This window comes from Bubalus bubalis, chromosome 4 (genome assembly GCF_019923935.1).
Source record: "Bubalus bubalis isolate 160015118507 breed Murrah chromosome 4, NDDB_SH_1, whole genome shotgun sequence".
Taxonomy (NCBI): Eukaryota; Metazoa; Chordata; class Mammalia; order Artiodactyla; family Bovidae; genus Bubalus; species Bubalus bubalis.
The window spans coordinates 52865738-52873619 of NC_059160.1; positions in this window are offsets into that span (position 1 = coordinate 52865738).

Sequence of the window (7882 nt, forward strand, 5' to 3'; positions counted from 1 at the left end):
ACCTTGGGGGCTCCACAGGCTCCCTTGTTGCACTTGATACAGGAGTCAGGATGGCTGTCCCTCCAGAGTCAGTTCAGGACAACTGGCACAGGGACCAGGACCTGCACGCCAAGGCCACAAGGACCTTCAGCATTTATCTTTAACAGTGACCCCGTGTGGTGAAAAGGAGCAATGACAGGCCCTGAGATTCCAATTTTCTCCCAGCCTGGGTGTGGGAGGCGTGTGAACCCTGCTTTCTGACTGTTCAGTTCCCTGGGGTGTATGGATTGGGGGGTACCGAGTAGGGTGGAATCTTCCATAAAGAGATGCTAGATTTCATGTCAGATAAGGTTCATGGGGCCTTGACGGGTTATTTGAGTAAACAGTTGCCTCTGGTTCACTGAGCAACTCTCTTTAATAGAGTGAAAGTGACATCTTAGATTTTGTACTTGGGTCCCCTCCTGCCACCTTCCAAAGGAGGGTTTTCAGTCACAATAGAAGGAAAATATAGCTTTGCGTCTTTGATAATTTTGGCTTGTGCTCATCACTAGTTGCTAATATATGACACCTGGAGGGTTCAAGAAATCCATTGCATACAGGGTGAGCTAGTGGACCTGTTGGGGTAGTAAAAGAATTTTTCCCCACAATCCATGCCAATTGAGATAGTAGGAGAGGGGACTTCCCTGGTGGTCCAGTGGTTAAGAATCCACCTGCTAATGCAGGGGACATGTGTTTGATCCTTGGTCCTGGAAGATTTCACATGCCACAGAGAAACTAAGCCCATGTGTCACAACTATATTGGGCTTGCATGCCTAGAGCCTGTGCCCAGCAAGAGAAGCTACCGCAGTGAGAAGCCCACACACTGCAACCAGAGAATAGCCGCAACTAGAGAAAGCCCTGGAGTAGCAACAAGGACCCAGTGCAGCCAAAAGAAAATAAAGAAATAAATATTTTAAAAAAGATAGGGTGAGCAAGCTGGAATCAAGATTGCTGGGAGGAATATCAGTAACCTCAGATATGCAGATGACCCCACCCTTACGGCAGAAAGTGAAGAGGAACTAAAGAGCCTCTTGATGAAAGTGAAAGAGGAGAGTGAAAAAGCTGGCATAAAACTCAGCATTCAAAAAAACAAAGGTCATGGCATCCAGTTCCATCACTTCATGGCAAATAGATGGGGAAATAATGGAAACAATGACAGACTTTATTTTCTTGGGCTCCAAAATCACTGCAGATGGTGACTGCAGCCATGAAATTAAAAGACACTTGCTCCTTGGAAGAAAAGCCATGACCAACCTAGACAGCATATTAAAATACAGAGACATTACTTTACCAACAAAGCACCATCTAGTCAAAAGCTATGGTTTTTCCACTAGTCATGTACAGAGTTGGACCATAAAGAAAGTTGAGTGCCGAAGAATTGATGCTTTTGAACTGTGGTGTTGGAGAAGACTCTTGAGAGTCCCTTGGACTGCAAGGAGATCCAACCAGTCCATCCTAAAGGAAATCAGTCCTGAATATTCATTGGAAGGACTGATGCTGAAGCTGAAACTCCCAATAGTTTGGCCACCTGATGGGAAGAACTGACTCATTTGAAAAGCCCCTGGTGCTGGGAAAGATTGAAGGCAGGAGGAGAAGGGGATGGCAGAGGATGAGATGGTTGGATGTAATCACTGACTCAATGGACATGAGTTTGAGCAAGCTCTGGGAGTTAGAGATGGACAAGAAAGCCTGGTGTGCTGCAGTCCATAGGGTCGAAAAGAGTCAGACACGACTGAGCGACTGAACTGAACTGAACAGGCAAATCGCCTGCAAATATTTTCTCCCAGTCTGTAGGTTGTCTTTTTATTTTGTTTATAGTTTGCTGTACAAAAGCTTGTAAGTTTGATTAGGTCCCTCAGCTAGGCATTTTGATACAAGTTTTAGCAGACAATTGTATTCAAATAATTTAGTCCAACCCAAGCCTTAGCCAATTCTAAACACAAGTGTTTATCCTGTTTTTGTTTTCAGAATTGCAGTGTTCATCGACCTCTAATGTGGAGGTCTCCTTTTCTTATTGCTCTCTGCAGAATTTTGCAGAATTAGGATTGGGCTACATCCTTTTCCTTTGCTACAACTAGAGACAAAATGCACATTTTAGAGTCTGCCCCCTTTGCTCTCTCTTATCTATATTATCTAAAGTTCAGTGTATTTTCTGCTATTTCCAGCTCCCTCTCTCCTTCTGCTTGAATAGAGGATGGAAAACTTGGAGCCTACTGGCAGGGACCCAGTACCGTTGTGTCTGATTTACAAGTGATATTTATGCCCTATTCATGTCCAACAATGGCTCCAACAATTCCCCAGGACAATAAGAGAGCTGACACATCAGTATGAAGTGGTCGTGACTTCATGAAGCCCTCAATAGGTCAGGACCAGCAGTAAATCAGCCACTTCCTGCTTTTCATTTATTCTGTTCATTCATTTTTTTTCAACAAGTATTTACTTATGGCCTACTATGTGCTGAAGGCTGTTCTAGGCCTGTTTATTTCTAGCCCATGGGTCAGCAAATTTTCTCTGTAAGGGACCAAAGAGTATTTCAGGCTTTGTTGGTCATAAGCTCTCTTTGGCAGCTAGTCATCTCTGTCATTGTTCTGCAAAAGTAGCCATAGACAATATATAAACTAATGAGTAGGGTTGTGTTTCAGTAAAACTTTACCAAAACAGGCAGTGGCCAGAGTTTGCCTCGTGGTCCTAGTTTTTTTGACCCCTGCATACTTGCTCAGTCATGCCTGACTTTTTGCGACCCTATGGACTGTAGCCTGCCAGGCTCCTCTGTCCATGGAATTTTCCAGGAAGAATGTTGGAGTGGGTTGCCATTTCCTTCTCCAGGGGATCTTTCTGACCCAGGATCGAACCTGTGTCTTCTGCATTGGTAGGCAAATTCTTTACCACTGCACTACCTGGGAAGCCCTAAGAGAAAGGGATTAAGACCTGGTAAAGAGGTTTACTTAATAATGATATATTCACACACACACACACACACACACACACACACACACTTATTTTTGGCTATTATTTTGTAGTATCACATGTATTTTAGTAAGATAAATTATATATATATGCCATGCTTGCTAAGTTTCTTCAGTCATGTCCAACTCTTGAAGACCCCATGGACTGTAGCCCGCCAGGCTCCTCTGTCCATGGGATTCTCCAGGCAAGAATACTGGAGTGGGTTGCCATGCTCTCCTCCAGGGGATCTTCCTGACCCAGGGATTGAACTCAACGTCTCTTACATCTCTCTCATCGGCAGGTGGATTCTTTACCACTAGCACCACCTGGGAAGCCCCAAATTATATACATATGTTTATGTAATTTATTTAAATATTGGTTGAGATCTTACAAAACACCAGGTGGCAGTCTAAGCGTTGTCCATGTGTGACCTCACTCAGTCGCCCAGCAACCAGTTGTGGAGGTGAGATTCCTCGATGGCTCAGTGGTAAAGAATCTGCCTGAATGCAGGAGATGCAGGAGACCTAGGTTTGATCCCTGGGTTGGGAAGATTCTCTAGAGAAGGAAATGGCAGCCCATTCCAGTATTCTTGCCTGAGAAATCTCATGGACAGAGGAGCCTGGCGGGCTACAGTCCATGGAGTTGCAAAAGAGCTGGACATGACTGAGCACGCACATATGCATAACCAAGAAAATTAGAATTTCAAGTAGTAGAACAACGTGTGCCATCTAGCAGGCGTGGAGTGGGTGGGACTTGTGTCTCCAAAGCTTATGCTCTTCACCACTTTACTATAATGACTTGCTGGACCAGAGGAGAATTAATAATAATAAATTCCAGAGGAGTAATACATTCCAGACTGGTGGATTTTTTTTATGATTGCATTTTGTTTGTAAATGAAAAACATTTTCCTTTTGCGGTGCGAGCTTCCGAGATGGCAAACACAAGATGGTTTGTGTCTCCGTGGCCTTGGCATTACGATGACTGTCATTTACAAACCCAGCGCCCAAGAGGCCTCATTAAATCAACAGGACAATGGGACGCATTAAAACCTAAGTGCAGCTGCTCTGTGGTGGAATGTCGCCTGGGGGATGGAGCCAGGCCTTTATCAGGCTGAGCGGGGTGGCTCTGGGCAGAGGGCACAGGCTGCCGCTCCACCCTGGAATGCGGGCCTGTGCCGACAGCTGACAGCCACTCCGCTAGCCCAGGGAGGGGTGGTCTTAGCCATAGATTAGATCTTGAAAGCTGCCTCTTTGGGTGTCTTTTTGTTTTGTGACTCAAAAGAGTCGCTCAGCTGGCGCAATTGCTGTCAACAAAAGGAAGCTGTATTTGAACAGGAGCTGGGCAGGCCAGCCCCAGGAGGCCTGCCGAAGCAAGCAATGGATGCTGAGTGAGAATTTGAGAGCTCACATTCTCCTGGGTTTTGCAAGTTAAGGCCGCACTGGGCCATGCGTGTGTTTGGAGGTACTCCCTGGCCTCTAAGGGGCACATAGCTTTGGGAATATCTGGCCTCTTTCTGGCAGAGCACACAGTTAGCGTTATGTGGGATGAGAAGAATTTCTCTCTCAACTCAGGTTAAAGTGCTACAGTGTCGGCCCCAGAAGACCTTGCTGGATGCAGTGGCAAAGGTGACCACAGAAATAGTGGGAATTACAATGACCAGGTTGAGAAAATCTGAACTTTAGATTCAGTTCTGTTCCAAAGAACTATGTAAATAACCTTTGATTAGTCTCTTCACCTGTTTGGGTCCTGATATATTTATCTGTTAAATGATGGGGTTGACAGGAATGACTTGAAGTTCCCTTCTGGTTTGAAAATAGTATGGCTGTGTGGAGATAATCTGGGAAAAATTCTTTGTTGTTTTAGGTATTGTTATAGAGCAATCATAATGAGAGAGGGAAAGAAAGTGTATCTTCCTATCCCTAGCAAGATCTGTGGATTGATAATGGCCATAAGTCTCAGGACTGAAGTAAGAATGTGAGGCAGAACTAAAACCAGTTTTTCTTGGAAATGGATCTGTTTCTTGTGTGTGTGTGTGGGGCTGGCCCAGTGTGCTGCTGCTGCTGCTAAGTCACTTCAGTTGTGTCTGACTCTGTGCGACCCCAGAGACGGCAGCCCACCAGGCTCCCCCGTCTCTGGGATTCTCCAGGCAAGAACACGGGAGTAGGTTGCCATTTCCTTCTCCAGTGCATGAAAGTGAAAAGTGAAAGTGAAGTCGCTGAGTCGTGTCCGACTCTTAGCGACCCCATGGTCTGCAGCCTACCAGGCTCCTCCGTCCATGGGATTTTCCAGGCAAGAATACTGGAGTGGGTTGCCATGCTCTCCTCAAGGGGATCTTCCTGACCCAGGGATTGAACTCAACGTCTCTTACATCTCTCGCATAGGCAGGTGGATTCTTTACCACTAGCACCACCTGGGAAGCCCCAAATTATATACATATGTTTATGTAATTAAATATTTGTTGAGATCTTACAAAATACCAGGTGACAGTCTAGGCGTTGTCCATGTGTGACCTCACATATGACCAGTGTGCATTCTCCTCTTATTAAGAGTATTTTCATTTTTCCTCTGGATACAGTAGTCAGATTTAGCAAATAAAAATACAGGCTGCCTAAACAAGTCAATCCTAAAGGAAATCAGTTCTGAGTATTCACTGGAAGGACTGATGCTGAAGCTGAAGCTCCAATACTTTGGCTACCTGATGCAAAGAACTGACTCATTGGAAAAGACCCTGATGCTGGGAAAGATTGAAGGCAGAAGGAGAAGGGGATGACAGAGGATGAGATGGTTGCATGCATCACCAACTCGATGGATGTGAGTTTGAACAAGCTCCGGGAGTTGGTGATGGGCAGGGAAGCCTGGCGTGCTATAGTCCATGGGGTTGCAAAGAGTCAGACATGACTGAGCTACTGAACTGAGCTAGTACAATACTGTAAATTGATTATAGTATAAAATAAAAATTAAATTAAAAAATACAGGACACCTAAATTTAAATTTCTACATGTAAGTGAGATCACGTGGTATTTGTGTTTCTCTGTCTGACATTTCATTAAGCATAATACCCTCTAGGTTCATACATATTGTTGCAAATGGCAAGATTTCATTCTTTTCAATAGCTGAATAATATTCCATTATATGTGTACCACAACTTCTTTATCCAAACATGTGTGGGTGAATACTTAGGTTGCCTCCATATTTTGGCTATTGTAAACAGTGCTGCAATAAACATTAGGGTACAAATATCTTTTCAAATTAGTATTCTTTTCCTTCTGGTAAATAGCCAAAAGAGCAGGACTGCTGGATCTTATGGTACTTCTAGCTTTAGCTTTTTGAGGAACTTCCATTCTGTTTCCTTTAGTGGCTGCTTCGATTTACCTTCCCACCACCATTGCACAAAGGTTCCCCTTTCTCCACATCCTTACTAAGAGGATGCAATGCAGGTAGACATAGGTTCGATCTCTGATCTGGGAAGATTCCCTGGAGAAGGAAATGGCCACTTACTCCAATATTCCTGTCTGAAAAATGCCCATGAACAGAGGAAACTAGTGGGCTACAGTCCATGGGGTTGCAAAGAATCGGACATAATTTAGCAACTGAACAGCAACAGTGATTAGTGATGTTGAGCATCTTTTCCTGTGTTTGCTGGCTATCAGTATGTCTTCTTTGGAAAAATGTCTATTCAGGTCCCCTGCCCATTTTTTCAGTTGGATTTTTTTTTTGATGTTGAGTTATATGAATTATTTTTATATTTTGGATATTAACTCCCTATAAGATATGCTGTTTGCAAATATCGTCTCCCATTCAGTAGGTGGACTTTTCAATTTGCGGCCACTTTCCTTCACTGTGCAAAAGGCTTTTAGTTTGATGTGGTCCTATGTTTCTTTTCGCTTTTGTTTGCTTTGCCTGAGGAGACAGATTAAAAATATTACTTAAACTGATATCAAAGAGCATACTGCCTATTTTCTTCTAAGAGTTTTATGGTTTTAGGTTGTACATTTATGTTTTTAATCCATTTTGAGTTTATTTTTGTATATGGTTTGGGAAAGTTTCATCCTTTCACATCATGCTAAGTGAAATATGTCAGACAGAGAAAGACAGATACCATATGATCTTACTTATACATGGGATCTAAAAAAAACAAAACAAAAATAGACTCAGATACAGAGAACCAGTGGGTGGTTGCCAGGGGGAGGTGGGTAGGCAGTTGGGTAAAATAGGTGAAGAGGATTAAGAGGCACAAACCTCCAGTTGTAAAATAAATAAACCACAGGGACCTAACATACAGCATAAGGAACATGGTCAGCGCTATTGTTATAACTTTGCATGTGAACAGATGGTTACTAGACTTACCATGGTGATCACTTCACAGTGTATGCGTGCATGCTAAGTTGCTTCAGTCATGTCTTGACTATTTGTGACCCTGTGGATTGTAGCCTGCCAGGCTCCTCAGTCCATGAGACTCTCCAGGCAAGAATACTGGAGTAGGTTGCCATGCCCTTCTGCAGGGGATCTTCCCAACCCAGGGACTGAACCCACGTCTCATGTCTCCTGCATTAGCAGGCAGGTTCTTTACCAGTAGCACCATCTGGGAAGCCCAGATGCAAATATCAAATCACTGTGTAGGAGACAGACTTATTTTATGGGGAGCTGTAAACAGCATGTGTTGTGGGGCCGTGGTCTGAAGGAGAACCCTTCATCTGGTCCCTGCTCTTTGCCTTTCCTTACCTCAGTACCTGTTGCCATGGAGCTCTGTAGTGCACCTGCTGCCTGACCTGAGCACAGGCTTTGGCCAATGGGATGTTAGCAGATGCGATGTAAGCAGAGGCCTGAAACTGCCTTGAGCACTAGGACGTGATCTCCTGATCCTCTGGCATCGCCACAAGAACATTCAAGGGCTAGCCTGCTGGGAGGTGAGAGTCAG